We start from the raw sequence: 21952 nt of genomic DNA, 5'->3' as shown, positions 1-21952 counted from the left end.
TCAATGCAGGAGTGCCCAATTCAAGTCCCGTTTGCTCCAAAGGCGTGCATTCACATGTCCGAGCGGCCTGCTCTTGCCAACAAACCAAACATGTCGTAGTCTCGATTCTGCTCTCCCTGGCAAACTTGTCCTTTCATCCATTTGAGACTTCCTGCTTTTTGACCACCAATCAAAACTGCCGTTCTGGAGAAGCGTCACTGGACCACAAACGTTGACTGCTTTCTTCCCCCACTCCAGATGCTGACTTTCTCCAGCAATTTCTGTTTCCCATTCTGATTTTGTTGTTACTTCGTCCCGTCGGTGGGCATATAACTCCCACGCAAACGGAGTGCAAATGAAAACCTTTAAGCAACCGGTAGCGACAAATGAATGTCAGGTTTCCCCGCTTCCTCCCTCCCTCCAATCAAAAAGGGGTCACTCCCCCTCAGAGTTTGGACCTGATCCTGCGATTAAGGTGACGCAACACCGTCCCCTGCTGCTGGCAGGCTGTACTACACCCACAGTGGAAAGTCCAAGTCATCTGAGTGGCATTGTCTGCTCTTCTCGATAGAAGGACAAAGCCCAGTGGCTGGGTTAACATGAAGGTCAACACAGAGGCAAGCTTGAGAAAGCACGTGCAGGAACTCAACCTACACTGTTGGCACCATAGAATCACCACAGTGTGGAAGCAGGCCATTCAGACGGACAGGTCCACACCGACCCTTCTGAAGAGAAACCCATGCAGATCCATGCTCGGCACTGAGGGATCCCAGCTGAAAATGTGTTGCTGGTCAAAGCACAGCAGGCCAGGCAGCATCTCAGGAATAGGGAATTCGACGTTTCGAGCATAAGCCCTTCAAAGTTCACCAGTTCCCAATGTTGGGGACGTCCAGAACCAGGGGTCACAGTCTCAGAATGAAGGGCAAGCGATTCTGGAAGAATTTTTCTCTCAGAGAGTGGTGAGCCTGTGGACTTGTCTCCCACAGGAAGATGCGGTTAAGACGGTTTGGGAGATACGTTCAATAGCGAGCCGGACGTGGAACTTGCAGCTAAAGTGATCCAGGGGTACGGAGAGGAAGCTGGAGTGGTCACTGAAATGGCATGTTCAGTCATGATGATCTTGAATGGTGGTGTGATGTCTCGAAGGGCTGAATGGAACGAGTGAGGAGTGCAGTTGCTGGAAATCAGAGTCTCGATTGGAGTGGTGCTGGAAAAACAAAGCAAGTCAGGCAGCATCCTGATTTTCCTGCTCCTCGGATGCTGCCTGACTTGAAGGGCTGAATGGCCTACTCCTGCACTTCTTTTCTATGTTTCCATGTTGAACGCATGGCTCAGAGACTGACGTGAGTTGGAAGTAAACCTGCGATTAACTGTTCGTCCTCACGATTTTATAAACATCAAGAAATTGTTGGCAAAGTGTTTCGACGTTTACAGTGGAGCTGATGCAGCGTGCAGTAAAGTCACCACCGTCCTCCAGGAGCACTGCTCTCTGATGAGGGAGCGATTGATGGGTGGGAGTTGAAGCTGAGGGGACGAGCTTGAAAAGGGCAATCTTTCATGTTGAGTCCATTTGGCAGCGGGAATTGAAGCCAGGCTGCTGGATTTGTGCTGTATTCCAGGCCAGCGTATGAATCAGTTTGTCAGAAGCAGGTAACGGGAGAGCGCGTGGATCAGCAGCGGACCAAGTTTAACACAGATGGTAGGGCACAACGAAAAGGCTGTTTTACAGCAGCGGCGGATTACTTGAAAGATAGATATTCACAGAATAAAACATGAAAACAACAATAACTGATATCTTAATCATCTCCACAGAGGTAGAAGATGATCTAAAGAAAAACTCAAATTGACAACAAATCAAGATTACACATAAGCACATTCTATCTAATACCCATGTCGCAGAGCGCAAAGCCGTGCAATCCTCGGTAGTATAGTGGTTAGTATCCCCGCCTGTCACGCGGGAGACCGGGGTTCAATTCCCCGCCGGGGAGTCGGCGGCATTTTGAGAGGCACGCACCATATCTCAATGCAGGAGTGCCCAATTCAAGTCCCGTTTGCTCCAAAGGCGTGCATTCACATGTCCGAGCGGCCTGCTCTTGCCAACAAACCAAACATGTCGTAGTCTCGATTCTGCTCTCCCTGGCAAACTTGTCCTTTCATCCATTTGAGACTTCCTGCTTTTTGACCACCAATCAAAACTGCCGTTCTGGAGAAGCGTCACTGGACCACAAACGTTGACTGCTTTCTTCCCCCACTCCAGATGCTGACTTTCTCCAGCAATTTCTGTTTCCCATTCTGATTTTGTTGTTACTTCGTCCCGTCGGTGGGCATATAACTCCCACGCAAACGGAGTGCAAATGAAAACCTTTAAGCAACCGGTAGCGACAAATGAATGTCAGGTTTCCCCGCTTCCTCCCTCCCTCCAATCAAAAAGGGGTCACTCCCCCTCAGAGTTTGGACCTGATCCTGCGATTAAGGTGACGCAACACCGTCCCCTGCTGCTGGCAGGCTGTACTACACCCACAGTGGAAAGTCCAAGTCATCTGAGTGGCATTGTCTGCTCTTCTCGATAGAAGGACAAAGCCCAGTGGCTGGGTTAACATGAAGGTCAACACAGAGGCAAGCTTGAGAAAGCACGTGCAGGAACTCCACCTACACTGTTGGCACCATAGAATCACCACAGTGTGGAAGCAGGCCATTCAGACGGACAGGTCCACACCGACCCTTCTGAAGAGAAACCCATGCAGATCCATGCTCGGCACTGAGGGATCCCAGCTGAAAATGTGTTGCTGGTCAAAGCACAGCAGGCCAGGCAGCATCTCAGGAATAGGGAATTCGACGTTTCGAGCATAAGCCCTTCAAAGTTCACCAGTTCCCAATGTTGGGGACGTCCAGAACCAGGGGTCACAGTCTCAGAATGAAGGGCAAGCGATTCTGGAAGAATTTTTCTCTCAGAGAGTGGTGAGCCTGTGGACTTGTCTCCCACAGGAAGATGCGGTTAAGACGGTTTGGGAGATACGTTCAATAGCGAGCCGGACGTGGAACTTGCAGCTAAAGTGATCCAGGGGTACGGAGAGGAAGCTGGAGTGGTCACTGAAATGGCATGTTCAGTCATGATGATCTTGAATGGTGGTGATGTCTCGAAGGGCTGAATGGAACGAGTGAGGAGTGCAGTTGCTGGAAATCAGAGTCTCGATTGGAGTGGTGCTGGAAAAACAAAGCAAGTCAGGCAGCATCCTGATTTTCCTGCTCCTCGGATGCTGCCTGACTTGAAGGGCTGAATGGCCTACTCCTGCACTTCTTTTCTATGTTTCCATGTTGAACGCATGGCTCAGAGACTGACGTGAGTTGGAAGTAAACCTGCGATTAACTGTTCGTCCTCACGATTTTATAAACATCAAGAAATTGTTGGCAAAGTGTTTCGACGTTTACAGTGGAGCTGATGCAGCGTGCAGTAAAGTCACCACCGTCCTCCAGGAGCACTGCTCTCTGATGAGGGAGCGATTGATGGGTGGGAGTTGAAGCTGAGGGGACGAGCTTGAAAAGGGCAATCTTTCATGTTGAGTCCATTTGGCAGCGGGAATTGAAGCCAGGCTGCTGGATTTGTGCTGTATTCCAGGCCAGCGTATGAATCAGTTTGTCAGAAGCAGGTAACGGGAGAGCGCGTGGATCAGCAGCGGACCAAGTTTAACACAGATGGTAGGGCACAACGAAAAGGCTGTTTTACAGCAGCGGCGGATTACTTGAAAGATAGATATTCACACAATAAAACATGAAAACAACAATAACTGATATCTTAATCATCTCCACAGAGGTAGAAGATGATCTAAAGAAAAACTCAAATTGACAACAAATCAAGATTACACATAAGCACATTCTATCTAATACCCATGTCGCAGAGCGCAAAGCCGTGCAATCCTCGGTAGTATAGTGGTTAGTATCCCCGCCTGTCACGCGGGAGACCGGGGTTCAATTCCCCGCCGGGGAGTCGGCGGCATTTTGAGAGGCACGCACCATATCTCAATGCAGGAGTGCCCAATTCAAGTCCCGTTTGCTCCAAAGGCGTGCATTCACATGTCCGAGCGGCCTGCTCTTGCCAACAAACCAAACATGTCGTAGTCTCGATTCTGCTCTCCCTGGCAAACTTGTCCTTTCATCCATTTGAGACTTCCTGCTTTTTGACCACCAATCAAAACTGCCGTTCTGGAGAAGCGTCACTGGACCACAAACGTTGACTGCTTTCTTCCCCCACTCCAGATGCTGACTTTCTCCAGCAATTTCTGTTTCCCATTCTGATTTTGTTGTTACTTCGTCCCGTCGGTGGGCATATAACTCCCACGCAAACGGAGTGCAAATGAAAACCTTTAAGCAACCGGTAGCGACAAATGAATGTCAGGTTTCCCCGCTTCCTCCCTCCCTCCAATCAAAAAGGGGTCACTCCCCCTCAGAGTTTGGACCTGATCCTGCGATTAAGGTGACGCAACACCGTCCCCTGCTGCTGGCAGGCTGTACTACACCCACAGTGGAAAGTCCAAGTCATCTGAGTGGCATTGTCTGCTCTTCTCGATAGAAGGACAAAGCCCAGTGGCTGGGTTAACATGAAGGTCAACACAGAGGCAAGCTTGAGAAAGCACGTGCAGGAACTCAACCTACACTGTTGGCACCATAGAATCACCACAGTGTGGAAGCAGGCCATTCAGACGGACAGGTCCACACCGACCCTTCTGAAGAGAAACCCATGCAGATCCATGCTCGGCACTGAGGGATCCCAGCTGAAAATGTGTTGCTGGTCAAAGCACAGCAGGCCAGGCAGCATCTCAGGAATAGGGAATTCGACGTTTCGAGCATAAGCCCTTCAAAGTTCACCAGTTCCCAATGTTGGGGACGTCCAGAACCAGGGGTCACAGTCTCAGAATGAAGGGCAAGCGATTCTGGAAGAATTTTTCTCTCAGAGAGTGGTGAGCCTGTGGACTTGTCTCCCACAGGAAGATGCGGTTAAGACGGTTTGGGAGATACGTTCAATAGCGAGCCGGACGTGGAACTTGCAGCTAAAGTGATCCAGGGGTACGGAGAGGAAGCTGGAGTGGTCACTGAAATGGCATGTTCAGTCATGATGATCTTGAATGGTGGTGATGTCTCGAAGGGCTGAATGGAACGAGTGAGGAGTGCAGTTGCTGGAAATCAGAGTCTCGATTGGAGTGGTGCTGGAAAAACAAAGCAAGTCAGGCAGCATCCTGATTTTCCTGCTCCTCGGATGCTGCCTGACTTGAAGGGCTGAATGGCCTACTCCTGCACTTCTTTTCTATGTTTCCATGTTGAACGCATGGCTCAGAGACTGACGTGAGTTGGAAGTAAACCTGCGATTAACTGTTCGTCCTCACGATTTTATAAACATCAAGAAATTGTTGGCAAAGTGTTTCGACGTTTACAGTGGAGCTGATGCAGCGTGCAGTAAAGTCACCACCGTCCTCCAGGAGCACTGCTCTCTGATGAGGGAGCGATTGATGGGTGGGAGTTGAAGCTGAGGGGACGAGCTTGAAAAGGGCAATCTTTCATGTTGAGTCCATTTGGCAGCGGGAATTGAAGCCAGGCTGCTGGATTTGTGCTGTATTCCAGGCCAGCGTATGAATCAGTTTGTCAGAAGCAGGTAACGGGAGAGCGCGTGGATCAGCAGCGGACCAAGTTTAACACAGATGGTAGGGCACAACGAAAAGGCTGTTTTACAGCAGCGGCGGATTACTTGAAAGATAGATATTCACAATAAAACATGAAAACAACAATAACTGATATCTTAATCATCTCCACAGAGGTAGAAGATGATCTAAAGAAAAACTCAAATTGACAACAAATCAAGATTACACATAAGCACATTCTATCTAATACCCATGTCGCAGAGCGCAAAGCCGTGCAATCCTCGGTAGTATAGTGGTTAGTATCCCCGCCTGTCACGCGGGAGACCGGGGTTCAATTCCCCGCCGGGGAGTCGGCGGCATTTTGAGAGGCACGCACCATATCTCAATGCAGGAGTGCCCAATTCAAGTCCCGTTTGCTCCAAAGGCGTGCATTCACATGTCCGAGCGGCCTGCTCTTGCCAACAAACCAAACATGTCGTAGTCTCGATTCTGCTCTCCCTGGCAAACTTGTCCTTTCATCCATTTGAGACTTCCTGCTTTTTGACCACCAATCAAAACTGCCGTTCTGGAGAAGCGTCACTGGACCACAAACGTTGACTGCTTTCTTCCCCCACTCCAGATGCTGACTTTCTCCAGCAATTTCTGTTTCCCATTCTGATTTTGTTGTTACTTCGTCCCGTCGGTGGGCATATAACTCCCACGCAAACGGAGTGCAAATGAAAACCTTTAAGCAACCGGTAGCGACAAATGAATGTCAGGTTTCCCCGCTTCCTCCCTCCCTCCAATCAAAAAGGGGTCACTCCCCCTCAGAGTTTGGACCTGATCCTGCGATTAAGGTGACGCAACACCGTCCCCTGCTGCTGGCAGGCTGTACTACACCCACAGTGGAAAGTCCAAGTCATCTGAGTGGCATTGTCTGCTCTTCTCGATAGAAGGACAAAGCCCAGTGGCTGGGTTAACATGAAGGTCAACACAGAGGCAAGCTTGAGAAAGCACGTGCAGGAACTCAACCTACACTGTTGGCACCATAGAATCACCACAGTGTGGAAGCAGGCCATTCAGACGGACAGGTCCACACCGACCCTTCTGAAGAGAAACCCATGCAGATCCATGCTCGGCACTGAGGGATCCCAGCTGAAAATGTGTTGCTGGTCAAAGCACAGCAGGCCAGGCAGCATCTCAGGAATAGGGAATTCGACGTTTCGAGCATAAGCCCTTCAAAGTTCACCAGTTCCCAATGTTGGGGACGTCCAGAACCAGGGGTCACAGTCTCAGAATGAAGGGCAAGCGATTCTGGAAGAATTTTTCTCTCAGAGAGTGGTGAGCCTGTGGACTTGTCTCCCACAGGAAGATGCGGTTAAGACGGTTTGGGAGATACGTTCAATAGCGAGCCGGACGTGGAACTTGCAGCTAAAGTGATCCAGGGGTACGGAGAGGAAGCTGGAGTGGTCACTGAAATGGCATGTTCAGTCATGATGATCTTGAATGGTGGTGTGATGTCTCGAAGGGCTGAATGGAACGAGTGAGGAGTGCAGTTGCTGGAAATCAGAGTCTCGATTGGAGTGGTGCTGGAAAAACAAAGCAAGTCAGGCAGCATCCTGATTTTCCTGCTCCTCGGATGCTGCCTGACTTGAAGGGCTGAATGGCCTACTCCTGCACTTCTTTTCTATGTTTCCATGTTGAACGCATGGCTCAGAGACTGACGTGAGTTGGAAGTAAACCTGCGATTAACTGTTCGTCCTCACGATTTTATAAACATCAAGAAATTGTTGGCAAAGTGTTTCGACGTTTACAGTGGAGCTGATGCAGCGTGCAGTAAAGTCACCACCGTCCTCCAGGAGCACTGCTCTCTGATGAGGGAGCGATTGATGGGTGGGAGTTGAAGCTGAGGGGACGAGCTTGAAAAGGGCAATCTTTCATGTTGAGTCCATTTGGCAGCGGGAATTGAAGCCAGGCTGCTGGATTTGTGCTGTATTCCAGGCCAGCGTATGAATCAGTTTGTCAGAAGCAGGTAACGGGAGAGCGCGTGGATCAGCAGCGGACCAAGTTTAACACAGATGGTAGGGCACAACGAAAAGGCTGTTTTACAGCAGCGGCGGATTACTTGAAAGATAGATATTCACAGAATAAAACATGAAAACAACAATAACTGATATCTTAATCATCTCCACAGAGGTAGAAGATGATCTAAAGAAAAACTCAAATTGACAACAAATCAAGATTACACATAAGCACATTCTATCTAATACCCATGTCGCAGAGCGCAAAGCCGTGCAATCCTCGGTAGTATAGTGGTTAGTATCCCCGCCTGTCACGCGGGAGACCGGGGTTCAATTCCCCGCCGGGGAGTCGGCGGCATTTTGAGAGGCACGCACCATATCTCAATGCAGGAGTGCCCAATTCAAGTCCCGTTTGCTCCAAAGGCGTGCATTCACATGTCCGAGCGGCCTGCTCTTGCCAACAAACCAAACATGTCGTAGTCTCGATTCTGCTCTCCCTGGCAAACTTGTCCTTTCATCCATTTGAGACTTCCTGCTTTTTGACCACCAATCAAAACTGCCGTTCTGGAGAAGCGTCACTGGACCACAAACGTTGACTGCTTTCTTCCCCCACTCCAGATGCTGACTTTCTCCAGCAATTTCTGTTTCCCATTCTGATTTTGTTGTTACTTCGTCCCGTCGGTGGGCATATAACTCCCACGCAAACGGAGTGCAAATGAAAACCTTTAAGCAACCGGTAGCGACAAATGAATGTCAGGTTTCCCCGCTTCCTCCCTCCCTCCAATCAAAAAGGGGTCACTCCCCCTCAGAGTTTGGACCTGATCCTGCGATTAAGGTGACGCAACACCGTCCCCTGCTGCTGGCAGGCTGTACTACACCCACAGTGGAAAGTCCAAGTCATCTGAGTGGCATTGTCTGCTCTTCTCGATAGAAGGACAAAGCCCAGTGGCTGGGTTAACATGAAGGTCAACACAGAGGCAAGCTTGAGAAAGCACGTGCAGGAACTCCACCTACACTGTTGGCACCATAGAATCACCACAGTGTGGAAGCAGGCCATTCAGACGGACAGGTCCACACCGACCCTTCTGAAGAGAAACCCATGCAGATCCATGCTCGGCACTGAGGGATCCCAGCTGAAAATGTGTTGCTGGTCAAAGCACAGCAGGCCAGGCAGCATCTCAGGAATAGGGAATTCGACGTTTCGAGCATAAGCCCTTCAAAGTTCACCAGTTCCCAATGTTGGGGACGTCCAGAACCAGGGGTCACAGTCTCAGAATGAAGGGCAAGCGATTCTGGAAGAATTTTTCTCTCAGAGAGTGGTGAGCCTGTGGACTTGTCTCCCACAGGAAGATGCGGTTAAGACGGTTTGGGAGATACGTTCAATAGCGAGCCGGACGTGGAACTTGCAGCTAAAGTGATCCAGGGGTACGGAGAGGAAGCTGGAGTGGTCACTGAAATGGCATGTTCAGTCATGATGATCTTGAATGGTGGTGATGATGTCTCGAAGGGCTGAATGGAACGAGTGAGGAGTGCAGTTGCTGGAAATCAGAGTCTCGATTGGAGTGGTGCTGGAAAAACAAAGCAAGTCAGGCAGCATCCTGATTTTCCTGCTCCTCGGATGCTGCCTGACTTGAAGGGCTGAATGGCCTACTCCTGCACTTCTTTTCTATGTTTCCATGTTGAACGCATGGCTCAGAGACTGACGTGAGTTGGAAGTAAACCTGCGATTAACTGTTCGTCCTCACGATTTTATAAACATCAAGAAATTGTTGGCAAAGTGTTTCGACGTTTACAGTGGAGCTGATGCAGCGTGCAGTAAAGTCACCACCGTCCTCCAGGAGCACTGCTCTCTGATGAGGGAGCGATTGATGGGTGGGAGTTGAAGCTGAGGGGACGAGCTTGAAAAGGGCAATCTTTCATGTTGAGTCCATTTGGCAGCGGGAATTGAAGCCAGGCTGCTGGATTTGTGCTGTATTCCAGGCCAGCGTATGAATCAGTTTGTCAGAAGCAGGTAACGGGAGAGCGCGTGGATCAGCAGCGGACCAAGTTTAACACAGATGGTAGGGCACAACGAAAAGGCTGTTTTACAGCAGCGGCGGATTACTTGAAAGATAGATATTCACAGAATAAAACATGAAAACAACAATAACTGATATCTTAATCATCTCCACAGAGGTAGAAGATGATCTAAAGAAAAACTCAAATTGACAACAAATCAAGATTACACATAAGCACATTCTATCTAATACCCATGTCGCAGAGCGCAAAGCCGTGCAATCCTCGGTAGTATAGTGGTTAGTATCCCCGCCTGTCACGCGGGAGACCGGGGTTCAATTCCCCGCCGGGGAGTCGGCGGCATTTTGAGAGGCACGCACCATATCTCAATGCAGGAGTGCCCAATTCAAGTCCCGTTTGCTCCAAAGGCGTGCATTCACATGTCCGAGCGGCCTGCTCTTGCCAACAAACCAAACATGTCGTAGTCTCGATTCTGCTCTCCCTGGCAAACTTGTCCTTTCATCCATTTGAGACTTCCTGCTTTTTGACCACCAATCAAAACTGCCGTTCTGGAGAAGCGTCACTGGACCACAAACGTTGACTGCTTTCTTCCCCCACTCCAGATGCTGACTTTCTCCAGCAATTTCTGTTTCCCATTCTGATTTTGTTGTTACTTCGTCCCGTCGGTGGGCATATAACTCCCACGCAAACGGAGTGCAAATGAAAACCTTTAAGCAACCGGTAGCGACAAATGAATGTCAGGTTTCCCCGCTTCCTCCCTCCCTCCAATCAAAAAGGGGTCACTCCCCCTCAGAGTTTGGACCTGATCCTGCGATTAAGGTGACGCAACACCGTCCCCTGCTGCTGGCAGGCTGTACTACACCCACAGTGGAAAGTCCAAGTCATCTGAGTGGCATTGTCTGCTCTTCTCGATAGAAGGACAAAGCCCAGTGGCTGGGTTAACATGAAGGTCAACACAGAGGCAAGCTTGAGAAAGCACGTGCAGGAACTCACCTACACTGTTGGCACCATAGAATCACCACAGTGTGGAAGCAGGCCATTCAGACGGACAGGTCCACACCGACCCTTCTGAAGAGAAACCCATGCAGATCCATGCTCGGCACTGAGGGATCCCAGCTGAAAATGTGTTGCTGGTCAAAGCACAGCAGGCCAGGCAGCATCTCAGGAATAGGGAATTCGACGTTTCGAGCATAAGCCCTTCAAAGTTCACCAGTTCCCAATGTTGGGGACGTCCAGAACCAGGGGTCACAGTCTCAGAATGAAGGGCAAGCGATTCTGGAAGAATTTTTCTCTCAGAGAGTGGTGAGCCTGTGGACTTGTCTCCCACAGGAAGATGCGGTTAAGACGGTTTGGGAGATACGTTCAATAGCGAGCCGGACGTGGAACTTGCAGCTAAAGTGATCCAGGGGTACGGAGAGGAAGCTGGAGTGGTCACTGAAATGGCATGTTCAGTCATGATGATCTTGAATGGTGGTGATGTCTCGAAGGGCTGAATGGAACGAGTGAGGAGTGCAGTTGCTGGAAATCAGAGTCTCGATTGGAGTGGTGCTGGAAAAACAAAGCAAGTCAGGCAGCATCCTGATTTTCCTGCTCCTCGGATGCTGCCTGACTTGAAGGGCTGAATGGCCTACTCCTGCACTTCTTTTCTATGTTTCCATGTTGAACGCATGGCTCAGAGACTGACGTGAGTTGGAAGTAAACCTGCGATTAACTGTTCGTCCTCACGATTTTATAAACATCAAGAAATTGTTGGCAAAGTGTTTCGACGTTTACAGTGGAGCTGATGCAGCGTGCAGTAAAGTCACCACCGTCCTCCAGGAGCACTGCTCTCTGATGAGGGAGCGATTGATGGGTGGGAGTTGAAGCTGAGGGGACGAGCTTGAAAAGGGCAATCTTTCATGTTGAGTCCATTTGGCAGCGGGAATTGAAGCCAGGCTGCTGGATTTGTGCTGTATTCCAGGCCAGCGTATGAATCAGTTTGTCAGAAGCAGGTAACGGGAGAGCGCGTGGATCAGCAGCGGACCAAGTTTAACACAGATGGTAGGGCACAACGAAAAGGCTGTTTTACAGCAGCGGCGGATTACTTGAAAGATAGATATTCACAGAATAAAACATGAAAACAACAATAACTGATATCTTAATCATCTCCACAGAGGTAGAAGATGATCTAAAGAAAAACTCAAATTGACAACAAATCAAGATTACACATAAGCACATTCTATCTAATACCCATGTCGCAGAGCGCAAAGCCGTGCAATCCTCGGTAGTATAGTGGTTAGTATCCCCGCCTGTCACGCGGGAGACCGGGGTTCAATTCCCCGCCGGGGAGTCGGCGGCATTTTGAGAGGCACGCACCATATCTCAATGCAGGAGTGCCCAATTCAAGTCCCGTTTGCTCCAAAGGCGTGCATTCACATGTCCGAGCGGCCTGCTCTTGCCAACAAACCAAACATGTCGTAGTCTCGATTCTGCTCTCCCTGGCAAACTTGTCCTTTCATCCATTTGAGACTTCCTGCTTTTTGACCACCAATCAAAACTGCCGTTCTGGAGAAGCGTCACTGGACCACAAACGTTGACTGCTTTCTTCCCCCACTCCAGATGCTGACTTTCTCCAGCAATTTCTGTTTCCCATTCTGATTTTGTTGTTACTTCGTCCCGTCGGTGGGCATATAACTCCCACGCAAACGGAGTGCAAATGAAAACCTTTAAGCAACCGGTAGCGACAAATGAATGTCAGGTTTCCCCGCTTCCTCCCTCCCTCCAATCAAAAAGGGGTCACTCCCCCTCAGAGTTTGGACCTGATCCTGCGATTAAGGTGACGCAACACCGTCCCCTGCTGCTGGCAGGCTGTACTACACCCACAGTGGAAAGTCCAAGTCATCTGAGTGGCATTGTCTGCTCTTCTCGATAGAAGGACAAAGCCCAGTGGCTGGGTTAACATGAAGGTCAACACAGAGGCAAGCTTGAGAAAGCACGTGCAGGAACTCAACCTACACTGTTGGCACCATAGAATCACCACAGTGTGGAAGCAGGCCATTCAGACGGACAGGTCCACACCGACCCTTCTGAAGAGAAACCCATGCAGATCCATGCTCGGCACTGAGGGATCCCAGCTGAAAATGTGTTGCTGGTCAAAGCACAGCAGGCCAGGCAGCATCTCAGGAATAGGGAATTCGACGTTTCGAGCATAAGCCCTTCAAAGTTCACCAGTTCCCAATGTTGGGGACGTCCAGAACCAGGGGTCACAGTCTCAGAATGAAGGGCAAGCGATTCTGGAAGAATTTTTCTCTCAGAGAGTGGTGAGCCTGTGGACTTGTCTCCCACAGGAAGATGCGGTTAAGACGGTTTGGGAGATACGTTCAATAGCGAGCCGGACGTGGAACTTGCAGCTAAAGTGATCCAGGGGTACGGAGAGGAAGCTGGAGTGGTCACTGAAATGGCATGTTCAGTCATGATGATCTTGAATGGTGGTGATGTCTCGAAGGGCTGAATGGAACGAGTGAGGAGTGCAGTTGCTGGAAATCAGAGTCTCGATTGGAGTGGTGCTGGAAAAACAAAGCAAGTCAGGCAGCATCCTGATTTTCCTGCTCCTCGGATGCTGCCTGACTTGAAGGGCTGAATGGCCTACTCCTGCACTTCTTTTCTATGTTTCCATGTTGAACGCATGGCTCAGAGACTGACGTGAGTTGGAAGTAAACCTGCGATTAACTGTTCGTCCTCACGATTTTATAAACATCAAGAAATTGTTGGCAAAGTGTTTCGACGTTTACAGTGGAGCTGATGCAGCGTGCAGTAAAGTCACCACCGTCCTCCAGGAGCACTGCTCTCTGATGAGGGAGCGATTGATGGGTGGGAGTTGAAGCTGAGGGGACGAGCTTGAAAAGGGCAATCTTTCATGTTGAGTCCATTTGGCAGCGGGAATTGAAGCCAGGCTGCTGGATTTGTGCTGTATTCCAGGCCAGCGTATGAATCAGTTTGTCAGAAGCAGGTAACGGGAGAGCGCGTGGATCAGCAGCGGACCAAGTTTAACACAGATGGTAGGGCACAACGAAAAGGCTGTTTTACAGCAGCGGCGGATTACTTGAAAGATAGATATTCACAGAATAAAACATGAAAACAACAATAACTGATATCTTAATCATCTCCACAGAGGTAGAAGATGATCTAAAGAAAAACTCAAATTGACAACAAATCAAGATTACACATAAGCACATTCTATCTAATACCCATGTCGCAGAGCGCAAAGCCGTGCAATCCTCGGTAGTATAGTGGTTAGTATCCCCGCCTGTCACGCGGGAGACCGGGGTTCAATTCCCCGCCGGGGAGTCGGCGGCATTTTGAGAGGCACGCACCATATCTCAATGCAGGAGTGCCCAATTCAAGTCCCGTTTGCTCCAAAGGCGTGCATTCACATGTCCGAGCGGCCTGCTCTTGCCAACAAACCAAACATGTCGTAGTCTCGATTCTGCTCTCCCTGGCAAACTTGTCCTTTCATCCATTTGAGACTTCCTGCTTTTTGACCACCAATCAAAACTGCCGTTCTGGAGAAGCGTCACTGGACCACAAACGTTGACTGCTTTCTTCCCCCACTCCAGATGCTGACTTTCTCCAGCAATTTCTGTTTCCCATTCTGATTTTGTTGTTACTTCGTCCCGTCGGTGGGCATATAACTCCCACGCAAACGGAGTGCAAATGAAAACCTTTAAGCAACCGGTAGCGACAAATGAATGTCAGGTTTCCCCGCTTCCTCCCTCCCTCCAATCAAAAAGGGGTCACTCCCCCTCAGAGTTTGGACCTGATCCTGCGATTAAGGTGACGCAACACCGTCCCCTGCTGCTGGCAGGCTGTACTACACCCACAGTGGAAAGTCCAAGTCATCTGAGTGGCATTGTCTGCTCTTCTCGATAGAAGGACAAAGCCCAGTGGCTGGGTTAACATGAAGGTCAACACAGAGGCAAGCTTGAGAAAGCACGTGCAGGAACTCAACCTACACTGTTGGCACCATAGAATCACCACAGTGTGGAAGCAGGCCATTCAGACGGACAGGTCCACACCGACCCTTCTGAAGAGAAACCCATGCAGATCCATGCTCGGCACTGAGGGATCCCAGCTGAAAATGTGTTGCTGGTCAAAGCACAGCAGGCCAGGCAGCATCTCAGGAATAGGGAATTCGACGTTTCGAGCATAAGCCCTTCAAAGTTCACCAGTTCCCAATGTTGGGGACGTCCAGAACCAGGGGTCACAGTCTCAGAATGAAGGGCAAGCGATTCTGGAAGAATTTTTCTCTCAGAGAGTGGTGAGCCTGTGGACTTGTCTCCCACAGGAAGATGCGGTTAAGACGGTTTGGGAGATACGTTCAATAGCGAGCCGGACGTGGAACTTGCAGCTAAAGTGATCCAGGGGTACGGAGAGGAAGCTGGAGTGGTCACTGAAATGGCATGTTCAGTCATGATGATCTTGAATGGTGGTGATGTCTCGAAGGGCTGAATGGAACGAGTGAGGAGTGCAGTTGCTGGAAATCAGAGTCTCGATTGGAGTGGTGCTGGAAAAACAAAGCAAGTCAGGCAGCATCCTGATTTTCCTGCTCCTCGGATGCTGCCTGACTTGAAGGGCTGAATGGCCTACTCCTGCACTTCTTTTCTATGTTTCCATGTTGAACGCATGGCTCAGAGACTGACGTGAGTTGGAAGTAAACCTGCGATTAACTGTTCGTCCTCACGATTTTATAAACATCAAGAAATTGTTGGCAAAGTGTTTCGACGTTTACAGTGGAGCTGATGCAGCGTGCAGTAAAGTCACCACCGTCCTCCAGGAGCACTGCTCTCTGATGAGGGAGCGATTGATGGGTGGGAGTTGAAGCTGAGGGGACGAGCTTGAAAAGGGCAATCTTTCATGTTGAGTCCATTTGGCAGCGGGAATTGAAGCCAGGCTGCTGGATTTGTGCTGTATTCCAGGCCAGCGTATGAATCAGTTTGTCAGAAGCAGGTAACGGGAGAGCGCGTGGATCAGCAGCGGACCAAGTTTAACACAGATGGTAGGGCACAACGAAAAGGCTGTTTTACAGCAGCGGCGGATTACTTGAAAGATAGATATTCACAGAATAAAACATGAAAACAACAATAACTGATATCTTAATCATCTCCACAGAGGTAGAAGATGATCTAAAGAAAAACTCAAATTGACAACAAATCAAGATTACACATAAGCACATTCTATCTAATACCCATGTCGCAGAGCGCAAAGCCGTGCAATCCTCGGTAGTATAGTGGTTAGTATCCCCGCCTGTCACGCGGGAGACCGGGGTTCAATTCCCCGCCGGGGAGTCGGCGGCATTTTGAGAGGCACGCACCATATCTCAATGCAGGAGTGCCCAATTCAAGTCCCGTTTGCTCCAAAGGCGTGCATTCACATGTCCGAGCGGCCTGCTCTTGCCAACAAACCAAACATGTCGTAGTCTCGATTCTGCTCTCCCTGGCAAACTTGTCCTTTCATCCATTTGAGACTTCCTGCTTTTTGACCACCAATCAAAACTGCCGTTCTGGAGAAGCGTCACTGGACCACAAACGTTGACTGCTTTCTTCCCCCACTCCAGATGCTGACTTTCTCCAGCAATTTCTGTTTCCCATTCTGATTTTGTTGTTACTTCGTCCCGTCGGTGGGCATATAACTCCCACGCAAACGGAGTGCAAATGAAAACCTTTAAGCAACCGGTAGCGACAAATGAATGTCAGGTTTCCCCGCTTCCTCCCTCCCTCCAATCAAAAAGGGGTCACTCCCCCTCAGAGTTTGGACCTGATCCTGCGATTAAGGTGACGCAACACCGTCCCCTGCTGCTGGCAGGCTGTACTACACCCACAGTGGAAAGTCCAAGTCATCTGAGTGGCATTGTCTGCTCTTCTCGATAGAAGGACAAAGCCCAGTGGCTGGGTTAACATGAAGGTCAACACAGAGGCAAGCTTGAGAAAGCACGTGCAGGAACTCCACCTACACTGTTGGCACCATAGAATCACCACAGTGTGGAAGCAGGCCATTCAGACGGACAGGTCCACACCGACCCTTCTGAAGAGAAACCCATGCAGATCCATGCTCGGCACTGAGGGATCCCAGCTGAAAATGTGTTGCTGGTCAAAGCACAGCAGGCCAGGCAGCATCTCAGGAATAGGGAATTCGACGTTTCGAGCATAAGCCCTTCAAAGTTCACCAGTTCCCAATGTTGGGGACGTCCAGAACCAGGGGTCACAGTCTCAGAATGAAGGGCAAGCGATTCTGGAAGAATTTTTCTCTCAGAGAGTGGTGAGCCTGTGGACTTGTCTCCCACAGGAAGATGCGGTTAAGACGGTTTGGGAGATACGTTCAATAGCGAGCCGGACGTGGAACTTGCAGCTAAAGTGATCCAGGGGTACGGAGAGGAAGCTGGAGTGGTCACTGAAATGGCATGTTCAGTCATGATGATCTTGAATGGTGGTGATGTCTCGAAGGGCTGAATGGAACGAGTGAGGAGTGCAGTTGCTGGAAATCAGAGTCTCGATTGGAGTGGTGCTGGAAAAACAAAGCAAGTCAGGCAGCATCCTGATTTTCCTGCTCCTCGGATGCTGCCTGACTTGAAGGGCTGAATGGCCTACTCCTGCACTTCTTTTCTATGTTTCCATGTTGAACGCATGGCTCAGAGACTGACGTGAGTTGGAAGTAAACCTGCGATTAACTGTTCGTCCTCACGATTTTATAAACATCAAGAAATTGTTGGCAAAGTGTTTCGACGTTTACAGTGGAGCTGATGCAGCGTGCAGTAAAGTCACCACCGTCCTCCAGGAGCACTGCTCTCTGATGAGGGAGCGATTGATGGGTGGGAGTTGAAGCTGAGGGGACGAGCTTGAAAAGGGCAATCTTTCATGTTGAGTCCATTTGGCAGCGGGAATTGAAGCCAGGCTGCTGGATTTGTGCTGTATTCCAGGCCAGCGTATGAATCAGTTTGTCAGAAGCAGGTAACGGGAGAGCGCGTGGATCAGCAGCGGACCAAGTTTAACACAGATGGTAGGGCACAACGAAAAGGCTGTTTTACAGCAGCGGCGGATTACTTGAAAGATAGATATTCACAGAATAAAACATGAAAACAACAATAACTGATATCTTAATCATCTCCACAGAGGTAGAAGATGATCTAAAGAAAAACTCAAATTGACAACAAATCAAGATTACACATAAGCACATTCTATCTAATACCCATGTCGCAGAGCGCAAAGCCGTGCAATCCTCGGTAGTATAGTGGTTAGTATCCCCGCCTGTCACGCGGGAGACCGGGGTTCAATTCCCCGCCGGGGAGTCGGCGGCATTTTGAGAGGCACGCACCATATCTCAATGCAGGAGTGCCCAATTCAAGTCCCGTTTGCTCCAAAGGCGTGCATTCACATGTCCGAGCGGCCTGCTCTTGCCAACAAACCAAACATGTCGTAGTCTCGATTCTGCTCTCCCTGGCAAACTTGTCCTTTCATCCATTTGAGACTTCCTGCTTTTTGACCACCAATCAAAACTGCCGTTCTGGAGAAGCGTCACTGGACCACAAACGTTGACTGCTTTCTTCCCCCACTCCAGATGCTGACTTTCTCCAGCAATTTCTGTTTCCCATTCTGATTTTGTTGTTACTTCGTCCCGTCGGTGGGCATATAACTCCCACGCAAACGGAGTGCAAATGAAAACCTTTAAGCAACCGGTAGCGACAAATGAATGTCAGGTTTCCCCGCTTCCTCCCTCCCTCCAATCAAAAAGGGGTCACTCCCCCTCAGAGTTTGGACCTGATCCTGCGATTAAGGTGACGCAACACCGTCCCCTGCTGCTGGCAGGCTGTACTACACCCACAGTGGAAAGTCCAAGTCATCTGAGTGGCATTGTCTGCTCTTCTCGATAGAAGGACAAAGCCCAGTGGCTGGGTTAACATGAAGGTCAACACAGAGGCAAGCTTGAGAAAGCACGTGCAGGAACTCAACCTACACTGTTGGCACCATAGAATCACCACAGTGTGGAAGCAGGCCATTCAGACGGACAGGTCCACACCGACCCTTCTGAAGAGAAACCCATGCAGATCCATGCTCGGCACTGAGGGATCCCAGCTGAAAATGTGTTGCTGGTCAAAGCACAGCAGGCCAGGCAGCATCTCAGGAATAGGGAATTCGACGTTTCGAGCATAAGCCCTTCAAAGTTCACCAGTTCCCAATGTTGGGGACGTCCAGAACCAGGGGTCACAGTCTCAGAATGAAGGGCAAGCGATTCTGGAAGAATTTTTCTCTCAGAGAGTGGTGAGCCTGTGGACTTGTCTCCCACAGGAAGATGCGGTTAAGACGGTTTGGGAGATACGTTCAATAGCGAGCCGGACGTGGAACTTGCAGCTAAAGTGATCCAGGGGTACGGAGAGGAAGCTGGAGTGGTCACTGAAATGGCATGTTCAGTCATGATGATCTTGAATGGTGGTGATGTCTCGAAGGGCTGAATGGAACGAGTGAGGAGTGCAGTTGCTGGAAATCAGAGTCTCGATTGGAGTGGTGCTGGAAAAACAAAGCAAGTCAGGCAGCATCCTGATTTTCCTGCTCCTCGGATGCTGCCTGACTTGAAGGGCTGAATGGCCTACTCCTGCACTTCTTTTCTATGTTTCCATGTTGAACGCATGGCTCAGAGACTGACGTGAGTTGGAAGTAAACCTGCGATTAACTGTTCGTCCTCACGATTTTATAAACATCAAGAAATTGTTGGCAAAGTGTTTCGACGTTTACAGTGGAGCTGATGCAGCGTGCAGTAAAGTCACCACCGTCCTCCAGGAGCACTGCTCTCTGATGAGGGAGCGATTGATGGGTGGGAGTTGAAGCTGAGGGGACGAGCTTGAAAAGGGCAATCTTTCATGTTGAGTCCATTTGGCAGCGGGAATTGAAGCCAGGCTGCTGGATTTGTGCTGTATTCCAGGCCAGCGTATGAATCAGTTTGTCAGAAGCAGGTAACGGGAGAGCGCGTGGATCAGCAGCGGACCAAGTTTAACACAGATGGTAGGGCACAACGAAAAGGCTGTTTTACAGCAGCGGCGGATTACTTGAAAGATAGATATTCACAGAATAAAACATGAAAACAACAATAACTGATATCTTAATCATCTCCACAGAGGTAGAAGATGATCTAAAGAAAAACTCAAATTGACAACAAATCAAGATTACACATAAGCACATTCTATCTAATACCCATGTCGCAGAGCGCAAAGCCGTGCAATCCTCGGTAGTATAGTGGTTAGTATCCCCGCCTGTCACGCGGGAGACCGGGGTTCAATTCCCCGCCGGGGAGTCGGCGGCATTTTGAGAGGCACGCACCATATCTCAATGCAGGAGTGCCCAATTCAAGTCCCGTTTGCTCCAAAGGCGTGCATTCACATGTCCGAGCGGCCTGCTCTTGCCAACAAACCAAACATGTCGTAGTCTCGATTCTGCTCTCCCTGGCAAACTTGTCCTTTCATCCATTTGAGACTTCCTGCTTTTTGACCACCAATCAAAACTGCCGTTCTGGAGAAGCGTCACTGGACCACAAACGTTGACTGCTTTCTTCCCCCACTCCAGATGCTGACTTTCTCCAGCAATTTCTGTTTCCCATTCTGATTTTGTTGTTACTTCGTCCCGTCGGTGGGCATATAACTCCCACGCAAACGGAGTGCAAATGAAAACCTTTAAGCAACCGGTAGCGACAAATGAATGTCAGGTTTCCCCGCTTCCTCCCTCCCTCCAATCAAAAGGGGTCACTCCCCCTCAGAGTTTGGACCTGATCCTGCGATTAAGGTGACGCAACACCGTCCCCTGCTGCTGGCAGGCTGTACTACACCCACAGTGGAAAGTCCAAGTCATCTGAGTGGCATTGTCTGCTCTTCTCGATAGAAGGACAAAGCCCAGTGGCTGGGTTAACATGAAGGTCAACACAGAGGCAAGCTTGAGAAAGCACGTGCAGGAACTCAACCTACACTGTTGGCACCATAGAATCACCACAGTGTGGAAGCAGGCCATTCAGACGGACAGGTCCACACCGACCCTTCTGAAGAGAAACCCATGCAGATCCATGCTCGGCACTGAGGGATCCCAGCTGAAAATGTGTTGCTGGTCAAAGCACAGCAGGCCAGGCAGCATCTCAGGAATAGGGAATTCGACGTTTCGAGCATAAGCCCTTCAAAGTTCACCAGTTCCCAATGTTGGGGACGTCCAGAACCAGGGGTCACAGTCTCAGAATGAAGGGCAAGCGATTCTGGAAGAATTTTTCTCTCAGAGAGTGGTGAGCCTGTGGACTTGTCTCCCACAGGAAGATGCGGTTAAGACGGTTTGGGAGATACGTTCAATAGCGAGCCGGACGTGGAACTTGCAGCTAAAGTGATCCAGGGGTACGGAGAGGAAGCTGGAGTGGTCACTGAAATGGCATGTTCAGTCATGATGATCTTGAATGGTGGTGATGTCTCGAAGGGCTGAATGGAACGAGTGAGGAGTGCAGTTGCTGGAAATCAGAGTCTCGATTGGAGTGGTGCTGGAAAAACAAAGCAAGTCAGGCAGCATCCTGATTTTCCTGCTCCTCGGATGCTGCCTGACTTGAAGGGCTGAATGGCCTACTCCTCCTGCACTTCTTTTCTATGTTTCCATGTTGAACGCATGGCTCAGAGACTGACGTGAGTTGGAAGTAAACCTGCGATTAACTGTTCGTCCTCACGATTTTATAAACATCAAGAAATTGTTGGCAAAGTGTTTCGACGTTTACAGTGGAGCTGATGCAGCGTGCAGTAAAGTCACCACCGTCCTCCAGGAGCACTGCTCTCTGATGAGGGAGCGATTGATGGGTGGGAGTTGAAGCTGAGGGGACGAGCTTGAAAAGGGCAATCTTTCATGTTGAGTCCATTTGGCAGCGGGAATTGAAGCCAGGCTGCTGGATTTGTGCTGTATTCCAGGCCAGCGTATGAATCAGTTTGTCAGAAGCAGGTAACGGGAGAGCGCGTGGATCAGCAGCGGACCAAGTTTAACACAGATGGTAGGGCACAACGAAAAGGCTGTTTTACAGCAGCGGCGGATTACTTGAAAGATAGATATTCACACAATAAAACATGAAAACAACAATAACTGATATCTTAATCATCTCCACAGAGGTAGAAGATGATCTAAAGAAAAACTCAAATTGACAACAAATCAAGATTACACATAAGCACATTCTATCTAATACCCATGTCGCAGAGCGCAAAGCCGTGCAATCCTCGGTAGTATAGTGGTTAGTATCCCCGCCTGTCACGCGGGAGACCGGGGTTCAATTCCCCGCCGGGAGTCGGCGGCATTT

The 21952-nt window shown here is 49.7% G+C and overlaps 10 non-coding genes across 10 annotated transcripts; all 10 read left to right on the top strand.

Annotated features, from left to right (window-relative positions):
- Positions 1 to 1895: 1895 nt before the first annotated feature.
- Positions 1896 to 1967, top strand: trnad-guc (transfer RNA aspartic acid (anticodon GUC)). The gene has a single exon. It is a non-coding gene; the product is annotated as a tRNA-Asp (tRNA).
- A 1925-nt stretch (positions 1968 to 3892) lies between these two features.
- On the top strand, positions 3893 to 3964 carry trnad-guc (transfer RNA aspartic acid (anticodon GUC)). Its single transcript has one exon. It is a non-coding gene; the product is annotated as a tRNA-Asp (tRNA).
- A 1923-nt stretch (positions 3965 to 5887) lies between these two features.
- On the top strand, positions 5888 to 5959 carry trnad-guc (transfer RNA aspartic acid (anticodon GUC)). The gene has a single exon. It is a non-coding gene; the product is annotated as a tRNA-Asp (tRNA).
- Positions 5960 to 7886: 1927 nt separating this feature from the next.
- trnad-guc (transfer RNA aspartic acid (anticodon GUC)) lies at positions 7887 to 7958 on the top strand. The gene has a single exon. It is a non-coding gene; the product is annotated as a tRNA-Asp (tRNA).
- Positions 7959 to 9886: 1928 nt separating this feature from the next.
- On the top strand, positions 9887 to 9958 carry trnad-guc (transfer RNA aspartic acid (anticodon GUC)). The gene has a single exon. It is a non-coding gene; the product is annotated as a tRNA-Asp (tRNA).
- A 1924-nt stretch (positions 9959 to 11882) lies between these two features.
- On the top strand, positions 11883 to 11954 carry trnad-guc (transfer RNA aspartic acid (anticodon GUC)). The gene has a single exon. It is a non-coding gene; the product is annotated as a tRNA-Asp (tRNA).
- Positions 11955 to 13879: 1925 nt separating this feature from the next.
- trnad-guc (transfer RNA aspartic acid (anticodon GUC)) lies at positions 13880 to 13951 on the top strand. Its single transcript has one exon. It is a non-coding gene; the product is annotated as a tRNA-Asp (tRNA).
- Positions 13952 to 15876: 1925 nt separating this feature from the next.
- trnad-guc (transfer RNA aspartic acid (anticodon GUC)) lies at positions 15877 to 15948 on the top strand. Its single transcript has one exon. It is a non-coding gene; the product is annotated as a tRNA-Asp (tRNA).
- A 1925-nt stretch (positions 15949 to 17873) lies between these two features.
- Positions 17874 to 17945, top strand: trnad-guc (transfer RNA aspartic acid (anticodon GUC)). Its single transcript has one exon. It is a non-coding gene; the product is annotated as a tRNA-Asp (tRNA).
- Positions 17946 to 19870: 1925 nt separating this feature from the next.
- Positions 19871 to 19942, top strand: trnad-guc (transfer RNA aspartic acid (anticodon GUC)). Its single transcript has one exon. It is a non-coding gene; the product is annotated as a tRNA-Asp (tRNA).
- The last annotated feature ends 2010 nt before the right edge of the window (positions 19943 to 21952 follow it).

The sequence above is a fragment of the Hemiscyllium ocellatum genome, unplaced genomic scaffold (genome assembly GCF_020745735.1).
Source record: "Hemiscyllium ocellatum isolate sHemOce1 unplaced genomic scaffold, sHemOce1.pat.X.cur. scaffold_890_pat_ctg1, whole genome shotgun sequence".
Classification (NCBI taxonomy): Eukaryota; Metazoa; Chordata; class Chondrichthyes; order Orectolobiformes; family Hemiscylliidae; genus Hemiscyllium; species Hemiscyllium ocellatum.
This window is presented reverse-complemented; position numbering and strand designations above follow the sequence as displayed.